The following is a 20,641-nucleotide window of genomic DNA, read 5'->3' as shown; positions in this document are numbered from 1 at the left end:
TCATTTTCCCAGATTACTTCTTTGACCTATCACAGCTAACATGTTGGTAGCATCCTTTAAACTTCACTAATTTTAGTCTTAAAGTTATTTCTAATATAAAAAAATGAACTTTGTTTAATTGTAAAAGTGAAAATACATTTTACTTGAAAGTAATCCTGTTCAGTGAATTACAAATATAAGATATGATCATTAATATTATAATTGAATGTTTTGAAACAAGCCTTTTTTCCTTTGAAGGAAACTACTTCATGTTTGTATTTGGATAGCAAACACTTATCTATACTTTATTAGGGTAGGGTTTTAATTATGGAATTACATTACAATTTTTCATTATGTTCATTGTGTGAATTTTTTTCATTTATTGGTTAATCTTCATTTTTGACTTCATTGATTGCTATTTTAGAGTAAAAAATGCTTTAGCATGAATATTTTCATTGTTTTTCCAAAGCCTTGTTTAATTTTACCTTGTTTCACAATTTTTTATGGCATCTCATATAAGTAAATACATAACAACAAAACAAGAAATGTTTAATCAAGAAAATCATAAAGAGAAAGTAAATAAGATAATGCTGGCAGAGAGGTTAAAAGTGTACCAATGCATGCCATAAAATTCTTTTTACTTGCCAAAGATAAACCACAGGTTTATTTTTTTGTAGCTAATGGAATGAAGGATATACGATGAGTTATATGAATCCAGATTCCAGAAGATTAAGTCTCTTAAGAGACTGTATATTTTCAAATAAAGGTACTGTGTAGTGTGGTGAATCCTAACTAAAAAAAGAATTTTATTAAGTCATATGGGTATCAGTTTTCAAAAAATAGAGTAGTTAGTATTTTACATCCTTAAATAAGAGTTTGTGACTTAATAGCAAAGTACAGTTTAGCCAGAACAATTATCTGGGGCCCCAAATAGTGTTGTTTAGGTATTTCACTGTCTATTGGCCTGGTTTAATCCAAGGATAGGTAGATAACTTTTGACTGTAGGATTGGATAGAATATGTATATTCTATAGAATAATATAAAAGATTAGATAAGAGAAATAATATTGGCAATCTAGAATATCTGTATGCCAGTTACTTTGTCAGGAAGAATAATCTTTAGTTTCCTGCTTATCAATACTTAACCAAAAATATTATTTCTCTAATTTAATCTTAGCTATGCATTGGTATTAACATTAATATCAGTTAATTTTTATTAATTATTAACCAATATTATATTATTATAACACTATTAACTACTAATAATATGAATAATTAAATATTATTAATCAGTATTTTCTTGAAACTTCCCCAAAACACATTCCCCCTCCCCCCCATATATATAAAATATCTTTGGATAAATATTGCTAAGTAGTAAGCTCAAGATTATTCTTCCTGACAAAGTGTTGGGTATACAGATATTCTGGGTTGCTGGTTCACTTTGGAACCTCCACATCAAAAGTCATGCAAGCTGAGTGTAGGCTTATATGTTTTTCTGGAAGTGGCTTAGAGAAGACCACCACTCTTCTAAACAGTGGCAGCTGAGGGATTAATTCAGATGCTGCCACCTGCATCATCTTCTTCTTTTTTTTATTCTTAAAAGTCACAGGTGAATATGGTTCTTTGGAAATAAGGCTTCAAAGGTGAACTAAAATTTGTTAAATTGCCTCATTACTAAATCTTTTATTTTGCCTAAATGTTTTATTTATAATATTTAGTTAAGGAGTATAAACCCTTGTGTGTTTCTGTTGATTGTTTCATTGAGTTTTGAAAGGTGATTTTGTTTTGCTTTTTACAGATTGTAATTCTTAGCAACACTTAAAAGCTACATGAGGCTAAATGTAGCATGTCCATTTTTCTGTTAGAAATGATATTATTAATTTTTTCCTTCCATTTGTCCATTGCAATTAAATATAGCAAAGTGTAATTCAGTTTAGTGGTTTGTCATTTGCTTTTATTCTTAGTATGTTTTAAAATATATATATATATATTTTAAAATTTTATGTATTTGAATGTCTTTTTATTAAAAAAATGAATTATTTTTGATTCTAGTCCTCTTTAAAACACACCACAGTGTCAGCATTTAAGGTGATTTTTTTGGATAGCAATATGCAAGTTACATTGCTGTAGGTACCTGATTTATTTATGTAACATGGGTGTCAGTTTTCAAAAATGGGGTATTTAATATGAAATATAAAATGATAATTATGACATAAAATACATATTATTCAGTTAGCTGGAGTAATATGCTTTTTTTTTATGGAGAGAATGTTCTGTATTATAGCAGTTTTCATGAAATAAATGAGTTTATATCTAATACTTATGTTAGATGCAGTATGTTAGAATTATGAGAAGTATGCCTGTAATAGTTTGAAAGGAGAGTAGCTATGTCTCTGAATCATAAGAATTGTAGCATGTGATTAGTGAAGTGGGGCTAAGATACTAAAATACCATGAGACGTGATACTATACATAGAGAATCCTAAAGATGCTACCAGAAAACTACTAGAGCTAATCAATGAATTTGGTAAAGTAGCAGGATACAAAATTAATGCACAGAAATCTCTTGCATTCCTATACACTCATGATGAAAAATCTGAAAGTGAAGTTAAGAAAACACTCCCATTTACCATTGCAACAAAAAGAATAAAATATCTAGGAATAAACCTACCTAAGGAGACAAAAGACCTGTATGCAGAAAATTATAAGACACTGATGAAAGAAATTAAAGAGGATACAAACAGATGGAGAGATATACTATGTTCTTGGACTGGAAGAATCAACATTGTGAAACTGACTCGACTACCCAAAGCAATCTACAGATTCATCGCAATCTCTATCAAACTATCAATGGCATTTTTCACAGAACTAGAACAAAAAATTTCACAATTTGTACGGAAACACAAAAGACCCCGAATAACCAAAGCAATCTTGAGAAAGAAAACTGGAGCTGGAGGAATCAGGCTCCCTGACTTCAGACTATACTACAAAGCTACAGTAATCAAGACAGTATGGTACTGGCACAAAAACAGAAATATAGATCAATGGAACAGGGTAGGAAGCCCAGAGATAAACCCACACACATATGGTCACCTTATCTTTGATAAAGGAGGCAAGAATATACAGTGGAGAAAAGACAGCCTGTTCAATAAGTGGTGCTAGGAAACAGACAGCTACATGTAAAAGAATGAAATTAGAACACTCCCTAACACCATACACAAAAATAAACTCAAAGTGGATTAAACACCTAAATGTAAGGCCAGACACTATTAAACTCTTAGAGGAAAACATAGGCAGAACACTCTATGACATAAATCACAGCAAGATCCTTTTTGACCCACCTCCTAGTGAAATGGAAATAACAAAAATCAACAAATGGGACCTAGTGAAACTTAAAATCTTTTGCACAGCAAAGAAAACCATAAACAAGACGGAAAGACAACGCTCAGAATGGGAGAAAATATTTGCAAATGAAGCAACTGACAAAGGATTAATCTCCAAAATTTACAAGCAGCTCATGCAGCTCAATATCAAAAAAACAAACAACCCAATCCAAAAATGGGCAGAAGACCTAAATAGACGTTTCTCCAACGAAGATACAGATTACCAACAAACACATGAAAGAATGCTCAACATCATTAATCATTAGAGAAATGCAAATCAAAACTACAATGAGATATCATCTCACACCAGTCAGAATGGCCATCATCAAAAAATCTACAAAGAATAAATGCTGGAGAGGATATGGAGAAAAGGGAACCCTCTTGCACTGTTGGTGGGAATGTAAATTGATACAGCCACTATGGAGAACAGTATGGAGGTTCCTAAAAAAACTAAAAATAGAACTATCATATGACCCAGCAATCCCACTACTGGGCATATACCCTGAGAGAACCATAATTCAAAAAGAGTCATGTACCACAATGTTCACTGCAGCTCTATTTACAATAGCCAGGACATGGAAGCAACCTCAGTGTCCATCAACAGATGAATGGATAAAGAAGATGTGGCCCATATGTACAGTGGAATATTACTCGGCCATAAAAAGCAACAAAATTCAGTTATTTGTAGTGAGGTGGATGGACCTAGAGTCTGTCATACAGAGTGAAGTAAGTCAGAAAGAGAAAAACTAATACTGTATGCTAACACATATATATGGAATCTAAAAAAAAAAAGGTCATGAAGAACCTGGGGCAAGATGCAATAAAGACGCAGACCTACTAGAGAACGTACTTGAGGACATGGGGAGGCGGAAGGGTAAGCTGGGACAAAGGGAGAGAGTGGCATGGACATATATACACTACCAAATGTAAAATAGATAGCTAGTGGGAAGCAGCCACATGGCACAGGGAGATCAACTCGGTGCTTTGTGACCGCCTGGAGGGGTGGGATAGGGAGGGAGACACAAGAGGGAGGAGATATGGGGATATATGTATATGTATAATGGATTCACTTTGTTATAAAGCAGAAACTAACACACCATTGTAAAGCAGTTATACTCCAATAAAGATGTTAAGAGAAACGAAAAAGAAAACCATGAGACAAATTAATTTCTTTTCTTGATTGTGTTCCTAATATTTCTACAAAGCTTAGTATAGAGTGGAATGTCTTGAAAGGTATAATGTAAATACCAATCTTTGAAAATGTCTGCAATGAGTTTTTTTTATGATGTCTTAGGCTTTCAAAGTATGGTTTTGAATCTCCCTTAGCTGCTGTAATAAAGTGGTTATAGTATAGATTCTTGTTAGATTAAAATTTAATGCAAATAGAAAAATCTATTAACTGTCCTGTTGATGGCATTTAAAATCTAAACTTTGCTCTTTTCCCTCCTTATAGTACCATTTCTGAAAATTCAAGGTATATTAATGATGATTTATCATGGCCTAAAATAACTTGTATATATCTTAGCAGTTTACATTGTGTTGAGCTTTACAGACATACAATTCAGATTTTCAACTGAAAGCTATACATTGTTTTAAAATTATTGTGGGTTTATATTAACTAATCTCCAACCAAAAATTTTGGTCTTTGGGCTTTCCTGGTGGCGCAGTGGTTGAGAGTCCGCCTGCCGATGCAGGGGACGCGGGTTCGTGCCCCGGTCCGGGAGGATCCCACATGCCGCGGAGCGGCTTGGCCCGTGAGCCATGGCCGCTGGGCCTGCGCGTCCGGAGCCTGTGCTCCGCAATGGGAGAGGCCACAGAGGTGAGAGGCCTGCGTACCGGAAAAAAAATAAAATTGTGGTCTTTGTGAAAAGCTAGGATTACAAAGGTTGTCTGTGTTCTGGAGAGTGCAAACTCTTGAGTACGATGTCAGTGACTTATAGGGAGCTGTATAAACTTATTATTTGTATATCATAGTCTAGAGCCCAGATTCTAGAGTCAGGCTGCCTGGGTTTAAATCTTGTTACCTGTGTGACCTTGAGCACAGCCCTTGTTTCTGTGCCTCAGATTCCTCATTGGTAAAATAGGAATTGGCCTTGTAAGACTTTTGTGAGGTTTAAATGATCTAATATATGTAAAATATATATTAATATATATAGTAATTATATATTGCTGTTATTTTTGTTGTTTTCAGTAAGGTAGATTTAAAAGTTCATATTCCCATTTTGCCGATCCTACAGTTCTGTTGTTTGCTGAACTGTGTAAATTTCACTTTTGTTTGTGAATCATTTCCTGTTTGATTCCAATCCCTGTTAATTTTTCCCTTTTAAAATGCATATATCTTCAGTTTATTTGTGTAATTAATTATAAATTGTTGAGCACCTGGAGAGCAAGAAATCACAAAATTTTTATGTATAGAATTTTTTGGTAACAAATGTCTTAAAATAATGTTGACAATATGTATAGTGGTTAAGAACATGGGTTTTTGGCCAGGACTGCACAGAACCAAATCCTAGCTCCACTACTTCCTTGCTGTTGTTACTTAATCTTTTTAAGCTTCCTCATCTGTAAAATGTCCACAGTAATAGTGATTAGCTCATAGATTTGTTGTGAAGATTTATTCATATTCTATATTCAGTTGCAGGAGCGAACAAAGTAAATATGGGTTCTGCCCTTATAGACTTTACAAGCTACTGGCCTAAAATGCAAAAATAGTATTGCTTTATGAGGTTTTGTAGGATTAAATATGAGATGCATCTTAACCAACTCAGGTCTGGGCATTTGAAGTTGAGAAATGCTAGCTTAGTAAGTAGCACGATGAAGTAAGTGAAATCAACTACATGATTCTACTTGAAAATGTATGAACAAGTCCTCTTAACTCTGCTGACTAAAGTGTTTTTTTTTTCCTTCTGCTCAGATTTATTTAAAGAAAAGAATAATCTGATTCTAATGCTTACTTGAACAGGTGCTATTATTTATTTTTTTTTTGCGGTACGCGGGCCTCTCACTGTTGTGGCCCCTCCCGTTGCGGAGCACAGGCTCCGGACGCGCAGGCTCAGCAGCCATGGCTCACGGGCCCAGCCGCTCCGCGGCATGTGGGATCTTCCCGGACCAGGGCACGAACCCGCGTCCCCTGCATCGGCAGACGGACTCCCAACCACTGTGCCACCAGGGAAGCCCCAAGTGTTATTATTTTTAAGAAAGAAATTACAGTGGTAAAATATTCAGACTGCTGAAAAAAATGTTCTTGTGTACGAAAGGATTAAGTCAGCAAGAATATAGCTAATAAACTATAGGGGGGAAAGAGTCTTATTTCTCTGCTGAACAGAGCCAGTTTCTTTTTTCCCCCTCTGTTCTATTTTGGAATGAAATGCTTAACTCTTTTATTTACAGTTTATTAAAAGAATTATTTTAAATGAAATTAATTAGAGTTAACAGCACTAATATAACCAATATTATTACATAGTACACTTAGTAACTGAGCTATTTGGCATATAGCTAGCTGGTCGGAGGGGTATAACAATGGCTACTTTTATTTTTTAGCAAATGGCCCATGGTACCTGCTTTGTTTATCCTATTGAACATATTCTCATCATGCAAACATTTTTTAAGACAAATGCTTCCTTGGGTTTCAGTCGTTTGAATGGTTAGTGTATCAAGTTCTTGATTATGCTGTATTTCCAAGTGGGCTGGATGAGGGAAGGAGAAGCTGTGGCTGGCTGTTCAGTTCCTCTGCCCAGCTGTCTATGAGGTATTAGTAATTCTTCTTAACCCTTTGATTTTGTCTTCCCTACTTCCTACAGAAAATCGTTCTCAGGCCATCTACCAAAAATAAATATAGTCAAAGCACCTAGGAGAAAAGGAACATGTGGTTTACAAACTTGTGCTTGTAACATCACTGGAGTCAAAATACTTTTTTTTCACTTGTTAATTTACTGAAGAGAAATTGGTATTACCTTTGTTTTATCATTTGGTTCTTTGGCATTTAACTATTTATTCATTTCAAATTATTCATTACAACGAGAACCTTTTGCTTGTGTCATTTGTTCTAATTTAATGTATGTTTTACTTAATTGCAATTTTTCTAAGTTAGCTTTTACGTTATGAGGAGCTTGTTACCTGGGAGATATCCCTGGGGAATAGTGTATAGATTAAATACTAGTGTAGTTCCTACTTTGAATCACATCGGAGAGAATGTGATTCAAACTAATCCAAGCAGCCTGTGAACATAGTATTTTACTATAGACCTTCTTGAGTTTGTATCGTATCATAAAGGAGAGTCACTCTCCATGCCATTATATTAGTCTACTACAGAAACAATTGTGTTTATAACAAAAATATTACTAAGCCTTAGTAAAATGAAATGCTTATGTTTTAGTCCAATGGCTTATATTTGATATAATTATGGATGGAATTTTAAAAATTAGCAATTTGTTACAGCTTGCGGTATTAAGATTTGGCCTCGAGTATTGATGAAGTTACTATAAATTTATTGCTGAACATCCCAAGTTCAAATCTTGTTTATATATTATGGGTAAAATGAGGAAAAATTTGAGCTTTTTAGCCACTGTGCATTTCTCTGTTTAATGCAATTGTGGAATAAATTAAATAGCTCTGATTATTAAAATAATTATAAGATAACTAGTGATAGAATTATATTCTTGTAACTCTCACAGTCTGTTTTGAACCAAGCCATTTAATTTGGTTTAAAGAGTTAATTATGACAAGAGGATATTTAATATCCTCTAGCATATGACAGCTTCAAAATATAAATATGGTAATTTATTGTAAAAAGAAGAAAGCTAGGGCACATCATTGTTAATGCAGTCCTTTTATCTCTGGAAAATGGAACTCATATTAAGCTTTGAATCTCAAGGGAAAGGATATGGGGGAAGGGTATGGTAGGAGCTCATTTTGTTCTTTGTATACATCAGAAAACTATCTTAGCAAACTGGACTTCCAAGTGTTGAATAATGGGATAGTAAGAACAATTATGATCCATGATTTTTGCAAAGCTTCATGAAGTGGTGTTGCTAGTGGTTGTTTTCAGTATCTTACTTTTATTATATTGGTACCTGTTATATATGACCTTTGTTTTCAAAAAATTATACTCAATTATATGTAGGAAACGTATTTCATTGTGTAATAACAGTTTAAGCTTTAGATTTTCTAAATGCATATATACATACCAGCATTGTTCAGGGTAAACACTACAGATTTAGCAATTGTATTTATAGTACATTACCACCTTGTAATATTGTAATTAGAAACCTCTATCAACTAGAAATTTTCTATATCTGCAGCTCAGAGATAGTTCATGTTCATGCTGATAAACAGAAATCATTGCAGGTTTCGTACGCATGTTTTCAGTCATCAGAGGAAGTCTAGGTTATGCAGCTTTTTAAGAACGTACATTCTGTTTTTATTTAATTGTTTGAGAATTGATGATCTAAATTGTAGTAAATTAACATGTTAGTATCAAAAGTATTTTTCCTGACCATTATACAGTGACACGAGTTCCTCAAATATCATCAAATTTACCTCTTCTGAGTAATGTTTTAACTTTCATAACTAGAGCTGGACTATGTATTATTTAGATTTTAAAATTGCTTCAGCATTTAAATATGGATTTATAGTAGAAAGTATAGACCGTATTACATAGTCTCAGGGGAGTTTAGAATACATTAACTGTAAATTACATGAATTCATTACTAAGAAACAACGACCTTTATTCATCTTTTTCAGAATCTAATTTATAAAAATGAAAAAGAAATCACTATCCTCTTTGTCTTCCATTTACTTTTGGACTTTTGGCATAGTAAGTAGCAGTGCTAGTTAAAACTGATTAATGATCACTATTCAGTAACCATTCCTGGAAAACCATCTGTGTGCAAACCACATTGTGAGGTGCTGGGAATAAAAAGATGGGTAAGCCCTATCCTGAAGGTATGAGTAGCTTGACTGGAGGGACAGATGTAGATAAATATCAATGTGACAGATGCTGTACTCTCAGTGTGAGTAAAGTACTACAGAAGCCCAGACAATCTTATATTACATATAAAATATTTTAATTGTCAATAATAGTACAATGAAGGTTCTATAGAAGAAGGTTCATTTGAGTAGAACTTTGTAAATACATAGGCATGGCATTCAAGATATATAGTCTGAAAAAAGTCATGAAATTACATGAAATGTTTATCGAATCATTAGAGTTTATGGAAGTGAACACTTGAATAAAGTAGGCTAGGACCAGATTGTGATAGACCAAGAAAAGCAGAGTAGAGAATTAGGACTAACCGTGGAGAGTTAGTGACCAATAAAAAGAATTGATATTATCTGTGCTTTAGAAAGTAACTGGCTAGAAGATAGAGATTAATAACATATTCTAATCAGTTTTACAAGCCAGAAACCTATAAATCATCTTTGTCTACCTTACCTGGTTATCCAGTGAAGTCCTGTTAGTTTTTACTTCCTAGATATTGCTTAAATATGTTGACTTTCTTTTGTTCCCTAGTCATGATCTTAATTCAAACAAGCATTGTGTTACCTGGACTACCGAAATAACCTCTAACTGATTTTACCTTACTACCCTTGTTCTCACGTAGTACATTGTCTGATGTTAGTAGACATTACTAGAACTCTGTTAGCTTTTTTCTTCCCACTTCTCTCTTTTTGGTTAGTGCTTGCCTGCTGTAGTAGGTTGAAATGTGTCCCTCAAAAAGGTATGTTGCATGCTCTGTACCTGTGAGTGTGATTCTGTTTGGAAATAGGATCTTTGTAGATGCAATCAAGGTATAAGTGAAGATGAGGTCATACTAGAATAGGGTGGGCCCTTAATCCAATATGACTAGTGTCATTAGAGAGATATAATTAGAGGGGAAGAGATATAGAGATGCATGAGGAGAGAAGGCCATGTGATGAGGGAGGCAGAGATTGAAATGCTGCAGCTGTAAGCCATGGAATGCCAAGGATTGTCAGCAAACCACCAGAAGCTAGGAAGAGGCAAGAAAGGATTTCTCTCCCATGGATTTCAGAGGGGGTATGACTCTGTCAACATCTTTTTAAATTTTTAAAAAATTTTTGGCTGTGTTGGGTCTTCATTGCTGTGCATGGGCTTTCTCTAGTTGTGATGAGCGGGGGCTACTCTTCATTTCAGTGCACCGCCTTCTCATTGCGGTGGCTTCTCTTGTTGCAGAGCACGGGCTCCAGGCTCGCGGGCTTCAGTAGTTGCGACATGCGGGCTCAGTAGTTGCGACTCAGGGGCTCTAGAGCGCAGGCTCAGTAGTTGTGGTGCACAGGCTTAGTTGTTCTGCGGCATGTGGGATCTTCCCGGACCAGGGCTTGAACCCATGTCCCCTGCATTGGCAGGCAGATTCTTAACCATTGCGCCACCAGGGAAGCCCCCTCTGTCAACATCTTGATTTCAGACTTCTAGCCTCCAGAACTGCGAGACAATAAATTGTTGTTTTAAGCCACCCAGTTTGTGGTACTTTCTTATGGAAGCCCTAGGAAACAAATACACCTTGTATATATTGTTTTACCCTTTAACTTTATTCTCTTTCCTTATATTTTAGATTTATCTCTTGTAAATAGCATTTAGCTGTATTTATTATCTTTGGTTATATTTTATCTTTTAAATGGAGCGTTTTATGTTTTATACTTACTTAAATTAATCAAAAATATGAAAAAATTTCACCATCTTATTTTGTGTTATTTGTCCTACCTTTTCTGTATTTATTTTCTTCTTCTTTCTTGCCTTCTTTTGATAGTTTTTTCTCATTTTTTTCCCGCTCAGTTTGAAGTTGTGTTCTAGAAATTTTACTCCAGAAATTTTAGCATGTGTATTTAACTCAGTAAGTCTAAAGTTGACATTTTTACCTTTCCAAATAATGTACTTTTATTCTACTCACTTCTTTCCAACTTATGTGTAATTATTGACTTTTTTCCTTTTTATTAAAGCCCATAATACATTATTGTTTTTATTATGTACAGCCAATATTTGATTACTTTTCTTATTTATTTATAACTTCTTTTGTTATGCATCCCCTCTATTATCTCATACCTTTTATGTGGAATTATTAAACTTCTGTCAGTAGTTATATTCTTTAACATTTCTTTTAGACTCTGCTAGTAGCTAATTTCCATTGTTTTTATGACAGTCTTTAGTTTACCCTATTCATTGGACATTGAATTTGAAGTAAACGGTTATTTTTCCTTTAGCATATCGATGATTTCATTCCAGTGTCCTCTGACTTTCAGTGTTACTGTTGAGAAGTCAGCTGTCAGTACAATTGTCTCCTTTGAAGATAACCTTTTTTCCTTTCTGTTTTACTTTTAAGAGCCAATCATTGTGTTTAGTGTAGTTTAGATTCACTGTGATGAGTCTAGGTATGGATTTTTGTTTTTCTAACTGAAATTTACTTGGCTTCTGGAAAATACGTTACATTGTTTTTCATCAGTTCTGAATATTTCTTGCCATTATTTATTCAGATGTTACCTTTGCCTCATTTCTTCTCTCCTTCCAGAACTTTGGTTGGTTCATTTGATAAACAAATAAATATTAAGCACCTTCTCTTTGCTAGTAACTGTTTTAGGAGCTTGTGGTACATTCTTTTCTTCCCAACTCTGCCCTGCCATCACTGTTTTCAGGCCCACCATCAAACATAGAGGCAACAGGTTTCCACAAACTTCTTCACAGGTGCCCCTGAATGGTCCCTGGTTAGTGACTTTTCTCTGATCCTCCAATCATATCCTTTGTGATCTGTACTCCTTAGCTTCTCCTACAGTGGTATAAGGTCTGATCCTTATAATAAATTCCTGATGCCGTATCACTGGAAGGTTCTGATCCCCAGGTTAAACCATAACTGATACATAGAGCTGACAGGTGTGCGAGAAAGGGAGAGGAGTCAGGGAGTCGAGGATTTTTGCCTGAGCCATAGGATGAAGTTGCCATCATCTGAGAATGGAGGAGAATGTGGAAGAGTGGGTTTAGGAAGAAAGATTGAAAGTTCAGTTTTGAGTATGTTGAGTTTGATATTGTAATAGTTAACCATCTTCATATGTCAAGTAGCTGATGAATATAATGAATTTAGAATTTTGGAGATTTATTTTGGACACTGTCAGTATATGGATGGAATTTAAAACTGTGAGACTGGATGATATAGCCAAAGGAATAAATGTGGATAAAGAGGATGAAGGATTGAGCTTTGGGGCCTGTCAACATTTTTAGAGGCTGGGAGAAGATGAATCAGCAAAGAAGGTTGTTGGAAAAAGATTAGCAAGGAATTGGAAGTAATGACTTTGGTCAAATAATGCCCCAAAGTAATGAGAATTGAAAATTCACCTTTGGATTCAAGTTTAGTTTTTTGTTTTTTTTTAAATATTCAGCTTGTTTTCAGAACTGGTATGATGCAATTTGTATTTTGTACCACATTTTTATATATTCTAACATCTGTCCAGAATAGTTATTTTGTTCCACTGATCTTTCTGTATTGAGAAATATGTTGTACTCTAAAATTTTGAATTTAGCAGGTTACCAATTATGCTTGTCTTTATTTCTTGTAAGAATATCATAAACATTTCAAATTAAAATTCCTTTTAATTTGCTAACTTTACTCTTAAGTGAATTATAATCACCCATCACTTTGGGTATCACTTAGCCAAACTTTGGTCTGTTGAGGTAATTCTCTTTTTTCCCCCATCTGTGGGCTTTGGCTATTTTCTTTTTATATAGTCAATCCAAATATATATTAGAAAAGAAAAATATCAAAGCTCATCATTCAGTTTTGAAGTTTAGTTGCTAAATTTTCTAATAATATAGTGTTTTGAACCTGGTACCAGAACCTATACTTAAGTTGGCTGGTTATCATCCCCTATCTTAACTTTGACAAGGTCAAGCTGAAGTTTCATGGGAGGCCAATTTCTAGCCTTTCTGCTTGGCCACTGGCTCTGAAGAGTAGACTACAGTGGTTTCCCTTATCAGGGACTTTCGTCCTGATACATGCAACTTTGTGGATCTCCTCTGAGGAAAACTGAAGAATATTCTTCATTCTCTGAAGTGCCATATGTTCTGACTTTGGGGATTTGCATTAATTAGATTCTGACCTTACCTATATCATGCAGCTCTTCCACCTCTTACTTTTTGCATCTGAAAAATGAGGACATTGGAAAGATGATCTCTAAAGTCACTTTCTGCTCTAAATTTTTGTGATTGAATATATACAGTTGATCCTTATTATTCACAGATTCTGCAGTTGCAGGTTCACCTACTAGCTAAAATTTACTTGTAACCTTGCAGTGCTTTCACAGCCATTCATGGATATGCACAGGGGGACAGACATTAGGAGTCATCCTATGTACACGTTCCCAGCTGAGGTTGAACAAGGCAATGCACTGCCTTCTTGTTTTAACTCTCATACTGCAAACAAGTGTCTTTTTTTTGTGGTGCTATGTTTTTCACATTTTGGTGATTTCACTGGGCCTCCAAGTGTAGCGCTGAAGTGCTATCTAGTGTTCCTAAGTGCAAGAAAGCTGTGATTTCCCTTTCAGAGAAAATATGTGTTAGATAAGCTTTATTCAGGCATGAGTTATAGTGTTGTTGGCTGTGAGTTCAGTGTTAATGAATCAACAATATATATTAAATAATGTGTCTTTAAACAGAAACACACAGAAAACAAGGTTATATGTTATTTGGTTGGCAAAAATATGATCAGAGGATTGCAGGAACCTAATGCTGTATTTCCCCTAGAAGCAGTGGTTCCGTATTCACTAATTTAGTGTTCCTGGTGATGTTATAGAACATAACTACTGTGAATGACAAGAATGGACTGAATATTTTTTCTTTTATCTTGTCCTTATGCTCCTTGGAATAATAAGCTCTTGTTCTGTTTCCCCTAGGATCTATCATTCTGCATATCAGCAACATTTAATAAGTACCTGTCCACCCCTCTAGGTCATCACAAAGCACCGAGCTGATCTCCCTGTGCTGTGCTACTGTTTCCCACCAGCCAACTGTTTTACATTCAGTGGTGTATATATGTCCATGCCGCTCTCACTTTGCCCCAGCTTATGTTTGTGTTGTATACAACGTCCCTGGTTCTTACTTGTACTTAGTGGGAGGAATAGAGAAAAGTTTGTCTGCTCTGTCTTCCCGGAAGCAAAGTCCCAGTAACATATAATTTAATTTATAAAATTTAATTATGCATAACCTTTTAAGAACAATTGATATTGTAGTTGCTCACCAATTACTTACTGAATTGAGTTAAAAGTGGTGCATATTCTTTAGGAAGGCTGTTTGTCTCCATCTAAGAGCTTTGTGAATTGAGAAAAAGAAAACGCAAATAAACACTTGTAGCATTTCTACCAAGTTAGTTTTCAAATATATCAATTTCTATACCTTTTCATAAACATAATTTATAATTTAGATGAGGAAAGACTGAATGTATTGTATTGACAATAACTTCAGTCTTTTCCTATCATTTCCATTGTTAACTGGTTCTGTTACATTCAATTTATCTTGGATGATCATTTATCTTTTAATTGTGCTGTGGTTTGTCAAATGAGCCTGGGCTTTTATTACATAACCACAGATCACCTCTGGAGCTAGTGAGCTGGTCAAAGTATGTATTCTAAATTGTAAGTTGTCACTTTGATGTTACTCCACACCCTTTGAAAGATGAAGGTGCAGATGAGTCAGGTGATTTTCAACAAATGCTACTAGAGTATTCAATTTAGATTTTAAGAAGTACATTTTAAGACTCTTCGGTTTGAATAATGACTTAAGTTTAAATTTTAATTGGACTGAACGTTTTCATCATTTTTTGATTTTCACAGTATTTTACCCAGTTAATTAAAGTCAGTAATGTCTTCATGAGGTAGGACAGTTATCTCCATTTTACAGATGGGAAAATTGAAAAATGTCATTTAGTTATGACTTATCCAAGAGCATTCAGTGAACTGAGATTAGAACCAGAACAATAGACCAAGATTGGAATTCTAAATATATTTTTTTTAACCACTATCTTGTGTTGAGTCCAATAGACCATGCCAGTAACCAAATTAAATTTATATATCTTTCAAAATGAGAGCAAGGGGGGAAAAGGGTTATCCAATTAGAACTTTAGCTTCAGACATGGTCTGTAAATGTCTAATTTTTCAGTCTGATGCATCAGTAATGTTTCATCATTATCATATCCCCTTTTTCATATGCAGCATAATAAAAAGTCCATAATACAAGACAGTAATTTCAAAAAATACGAATTTCTCCTTAAGAAATACGGTAGTTATTTGAATTTTTTTATAATTTAAAGGAAAACTGAAAAATGTGATATGTATAACAAACATATAAATATAGTGCATATCCTTGCCATTAAATATATTACATTTCTACACTTTATATATTGCACAAATGCAATTGAAAATTTATGGTAGGTTTACAAACTGTCAATGCTTATCATGTTAAAGACTACTAACTGTGTAAAATAAGTTGGAACTTGGAAACTGGTTTGTTAAAATTAAATTTCATTCCATATTAGTCTTCTGTTAGTTTGAAATATTTATATAGAATATTTTAGAGTAGTTTGTTATAATATGTTAGGAAGAATTTATTACTAAAAATTAAGCGTCTGGGTTCTAGATTTAGCTCTTATTCTGCTAAATATATTGATCATGGAAGCATATTTGCAGATTTGTCTTTGGGAATTAGAATCTTCATATAGCAGTTCATTATTGATAATGTAGCACCACGGAGATTTCTTCTCTGCTAATTTTTTTCTTTTCACCTTTTCTTCTTTTGTATTCTATTGTTAAAATTCTAATCAATGCCAGGTAAAATTGGGTAATAATGTATTGCTTTCCAATTCAGTGCTTCTCTTTTTCACAGTAGGTTTTTGTTTAAAATGACTCCATTTGAGGTGATACTAAACAAGTTAAAAATTAAAGTCTGTATCTCAGTTGTCCAAGATTAGGAATACCTATAACAAAACCAAGTTATTATAAACCTTATTCCTCACTCCAAACTAATTCTCCTCTACCTTGGAAGTCCCATAATGTTTTGTTATTGAAATTTGCTTTATTTTGCCTTACATTATTGTGAGCTGTTAACTTGACCCCCAGAGTACCTCATAAATTGTTTTACACTGCCTGTTCTCAGGTAGATGTTTTGAATTGAATTCAGTTCCCTGAAGACAAGACAAACACATGACCCCTTTCTGATATCTGGTTTTTAATATGGATATGTTGATTTTGTTTCTGTTTAGCTTGTTTCTCATTAGGCTGTCAAATTACATATTTATTTTTAGTAGTGTCTATTCATAGTCAGTTTTCTTCACCTGGTTAGAATTATTAAGATTTTGTTTCCCCAGTAATCTTCTAATTTGCATGGTGAAAAATCAGATGATCACTGATCAATTATTTTAAAATATAAATTGCATTGTAATACATGCCATCTAGATGACCAGTCTAACCAGAACAGTGCCTACCACATAGTAGGTGCTCAAAAAATAAATAAATGGATGAGTGAGAGAACTAACAAATGATTCTTATAACCTTTCTGTTTAATAGTTTATCCACTTAGATATTTATAAGTAAGATCACTGTGTTCAAGGATTTGTTAAAAATCCTTAATTTTAATTTAAACTCCTTAGTGCCAAAAACTGCATCTCTGCATGAACATGCCACATGAAGCCTGTTAACTTTATTAAGATGTACCAAATTAATAGTTATCCAAAGTGAGTTGATAGGTTAGGGCCCATTGAACAGAACTGCATAGAATTGTTAATGAGATATAATGTGTGTGAAGGGCATCTATAGACTGTAAACTACTACACAAAGGTTAGTTCATTTATTAGGCAGCTTTTATTATTAAAATGCAACCAGTAATACATGCTAAATAATACTACTGTACTGTAACTACCCTTATCAGAATATGCAATATATAGTTGAGCATACAATCTGGATTGTATAGATTGTCAAGGTACAGACTAAGCTGTATCTTATTCTTGGCAAAGTGTCTTTGGGTGTTCCTAAATAATAAAAAAATACAATTATATAGAAAAATTACAAAGAAATAACTAAGTAGATAGTGTGTAATCTTGATAGATGATTATTAGAAAGCAAATTTCTAAACGCCAAAGCTGTAATAAAATCTTTTTTTGTAATTGAAGCTTTGGGGAAAATCATTTTGGATAACATATTAGTAGTTTGGGTTTATTTGTACAAAATATTGAAAGGCTGAACATTGAAAGATTAAAACTTGTCTCAAGATTATTCAAAAAACAAGGCTAGATTTCTTTTTGCTTTTAAGTTAGAAATGATGAAGGAAACAAGTAAAATGGTTTATTTCTAGATGGAAATGTATTGTGTCATTTCCACCCAAGAAAACATTTAAGTGCATTAGTAATATCTGGTTTTTTTTATCTTAAGCCAAAAGAATTCACTAAGAATAATCTGACTTAAAAAAATCACTATGAAGTATGTTCCTTAGGTTAAAATTTTGAGTCTTTTGAGCCTATATAATTTTTTTCCTAACTTGTTCAAGGAGAGAGAGTGTAGCTTTTTCTTTAAAATTTTCCTTTCACTCGTGTTATTTTGTTGTCCTCCTTACATTTGTATATAATAGGATAGTACAAAGTGCCTTGGATTTATTATTCAATGGAAATACGTCCTTTCAGAGATCATTTGCTGTCTAGACCTCTATTTACCAGCAGTCATGAACAGATTGTACTTTTCTATTGAGATTAATATGGTTGCAAGGCAGCATTTAAAAAAGAGAAGAGTTTTAAATATTATGCTTGGAAAATATGAAGGACAATTAAAATCCGGTGTCTAACACATAAAAGAGCCATTTTATGCAAATACCATCTTTTATTTATATTTTGGTCCATTTATGATAGTAAATCTATTGGTCATTTTTTTTTAATAGTTTAAAACCTGTATTGTGTAGCTAGGGAATTAGAAATAGTCCATAGAAAAGGGCTTTTCTTAACACATCAAAGAAGTGCCTCAACTTTGGTCCCCCAAACCTAGAATAGTGCTTATGTTCTATGACAGCCTCCTTTCTATAGGGTTTTCTGTACTCTGTGTGAATCCTAGATTCTCTGTAATTTCTATCAGTCATTTTTTTTTTAAGAGAAAAGGATAAAGGCAGTAGTCTTAACCTTTAGACCACATATAGTGCATTTAAATACACACGTGTAATAAAACCTTGTTACTTTAGATTTGACTCTTGGAATTCAGGATGTAGTTTGTACACAGGTTGAGTAGAAGTTCACTTTTATTGCTTAACAAATTCATATTATAAATACATTTTAGAAAGTATATTTAATCTTAAGGTGTCTTAGTTAAGGCTACTATAACATACCACAGACTCGGTGGCTTAAACAACATTTATTTCTTAACAGTTCTGGAGGCTGGAAGTCTGAGATCAGGGGGCCAGCGTGGTTGGGTTCTTGGTGAGGGCCCTCTTCTGGCTGTGTCCTCACATGCCCTTCCTTGGTTAGTGCCCTAGAAAGCAGGGCTGTTACCCCTGGGACAGTGGTCACTGAGGTAACCAGGCAACTAGGGTGAACTGTGCTGGCTGCAGAAGCCCTCCTGTACTCAGTGATGCAAAAAATGGATTTGAAAGAAATAGTTTGTCACTGTGGCATGGAAGAGAGAGCTCTTGGACTGCACAATCTGAAAGGCTACCTCCTTCCCCCAACCCTGCCTTCACTGGAACCTCCTGCCTGGTCCAGGAAAATCTTAAGCTCTTCAACCTAAATTACAATATGTATTGATATGGTGTCAATTCAAACGTACTATTGGGAAAAAAAAAGAAAGAAAAAAAAAACATGAGAAAGAGAAGCAGATTTTACTGGGAAATGAAGTCTTACCTGGTGGACCCGTGGAGCCTGAGTCCTTTGGTCCTTCTGTGTATTCAGCATATTGTATTGAATTATGGAGCTTGATGTTTTTGGTGTCTTTCACTAAAAATTAATATTCTTGAGGGTAGAGTCTATTGTTCCAATGTAAAACATAGTACCTATGGCTTTGAAGGCCTTTTGTACGTTGGAGAGGGTGTGAATGCTTTAGATAATAGCATTTGTCATGATTTGGAAAATGACTGCCTTCAAAGTATCTCTAAATTAAGGTAAAGTGATATCAGCTAGGATTTCACCTAGTTTGTAGCTCCATATTTCAGAGGACTGTTTAACTCTCTTCTGAGAACAGTTCTTACCCATTTCCTTGCCTGAAAGAATGAAAATCCTCAGACTTCTTCACTTGTCCTCTCCCTCACCCTTTCTACCCTCTTTTCTCTTCCGCTAAGAAGTCATAAAGAGCTCACTATAATTTTCTTAATCCTTTGATGAAATCACTCTGTTGTAGATCTAGCTCTGCTTAAATCAAGTGATGCTTGTTCCCTGAAACGTGGGAACAATGTTCAACCTTTATTTCTTTTTAGCACATCCAGTCAGCACCTTTATGCAGTACAAAGATAGTAGATATAAGATAGATCTTTTGCGTCTTATATGTCAGGTGTAATTCCTAATTTTTTTCATAGCTGTGACTAACTTAGTGCTTTGAAAATATTTTTCATTGGTCGTAACATTTGACAGAATGAGAAAATCTATAATTCAAACTTTTAAGGTAGAAGAACCTAGAGGATATGACCACTGGGTTAGCTTTTTCCTAAATGCATTTCTACCTAACAAATTTTGTGAGGGAGGAGGAATAGCAAGAGTTAATACCTGTACTGTTTATGGAGAGCAGCCTTTTTCCTTCTCTTACTGATATTATATCCTTTATGAGATCAAACGTAGGAAAGAAAGATGCTTGATATTGTCTCCTTTGGCTGGAGTATTGGTAGCAAGGTTTGGAAGCACTTGTTACCTGGTTCTATACACACAGCATCTTTTAAAGTTAGAAATTAAGAAGGCTTTAAGGATTACATTCTTATCTTGGCATCTTTTATCCTTGGCAAAGGCCTACTGTGCTACTAGACATTTTACATTTTAAATTTTCACAAATCATAGTAGAGTATCATTGATTTCCTACATGTATTTTTAAAAAATTGACTGTGAAAAGTTTATTTCCATAGAATAATAGTCACTCAAAACTAAACCCCATTCTTAATTCTTTAAAATAAATTGTAACTGGAGGAAAAAAATTGAGTCTTAGAGGGTAGGAGTTTTGTCTCTTGGGTCTAACAGTTTGCAAATGCAGAATAGCAAACTTTTATGAGGAAAAAATCTTTAATGTAAAGTGTGTTTCTTGATCCCATGGGATTCTGGTAAATCAGCCATACTTC

General features: G+C 34.2%; 1 protein-coding gene across 1 annotated transcript in view; it reads left to right on the top strand.

Moving 5' to 3' along the window:
* RNGTT (RNA guanylyltransferase and 5'-phosphatase) overlaps positions 1–20,641 on the top strand; it is a 221,891-nt gene that overhangs the window by 127,933 nt on the left and 73,317 nt on the right. The gene's annotated exons all lie outside the window — the stretch shown is intronic.

Source organism: Grampus griseus, assembly GCF_964374135.1.
Source record: "Grampus griseus genome assembly, chromosome: 13".
In the NCBI taxonomy this organism is placed as follows: Eukaryota; Metazoa; Chordata; class Mammalia; order Artiodactyla; family Delphinidae; genus Grampus; species Grampus griseus.
This window is presented reverse-complemented; position numbering and strand designations above follow the sequence as displayed.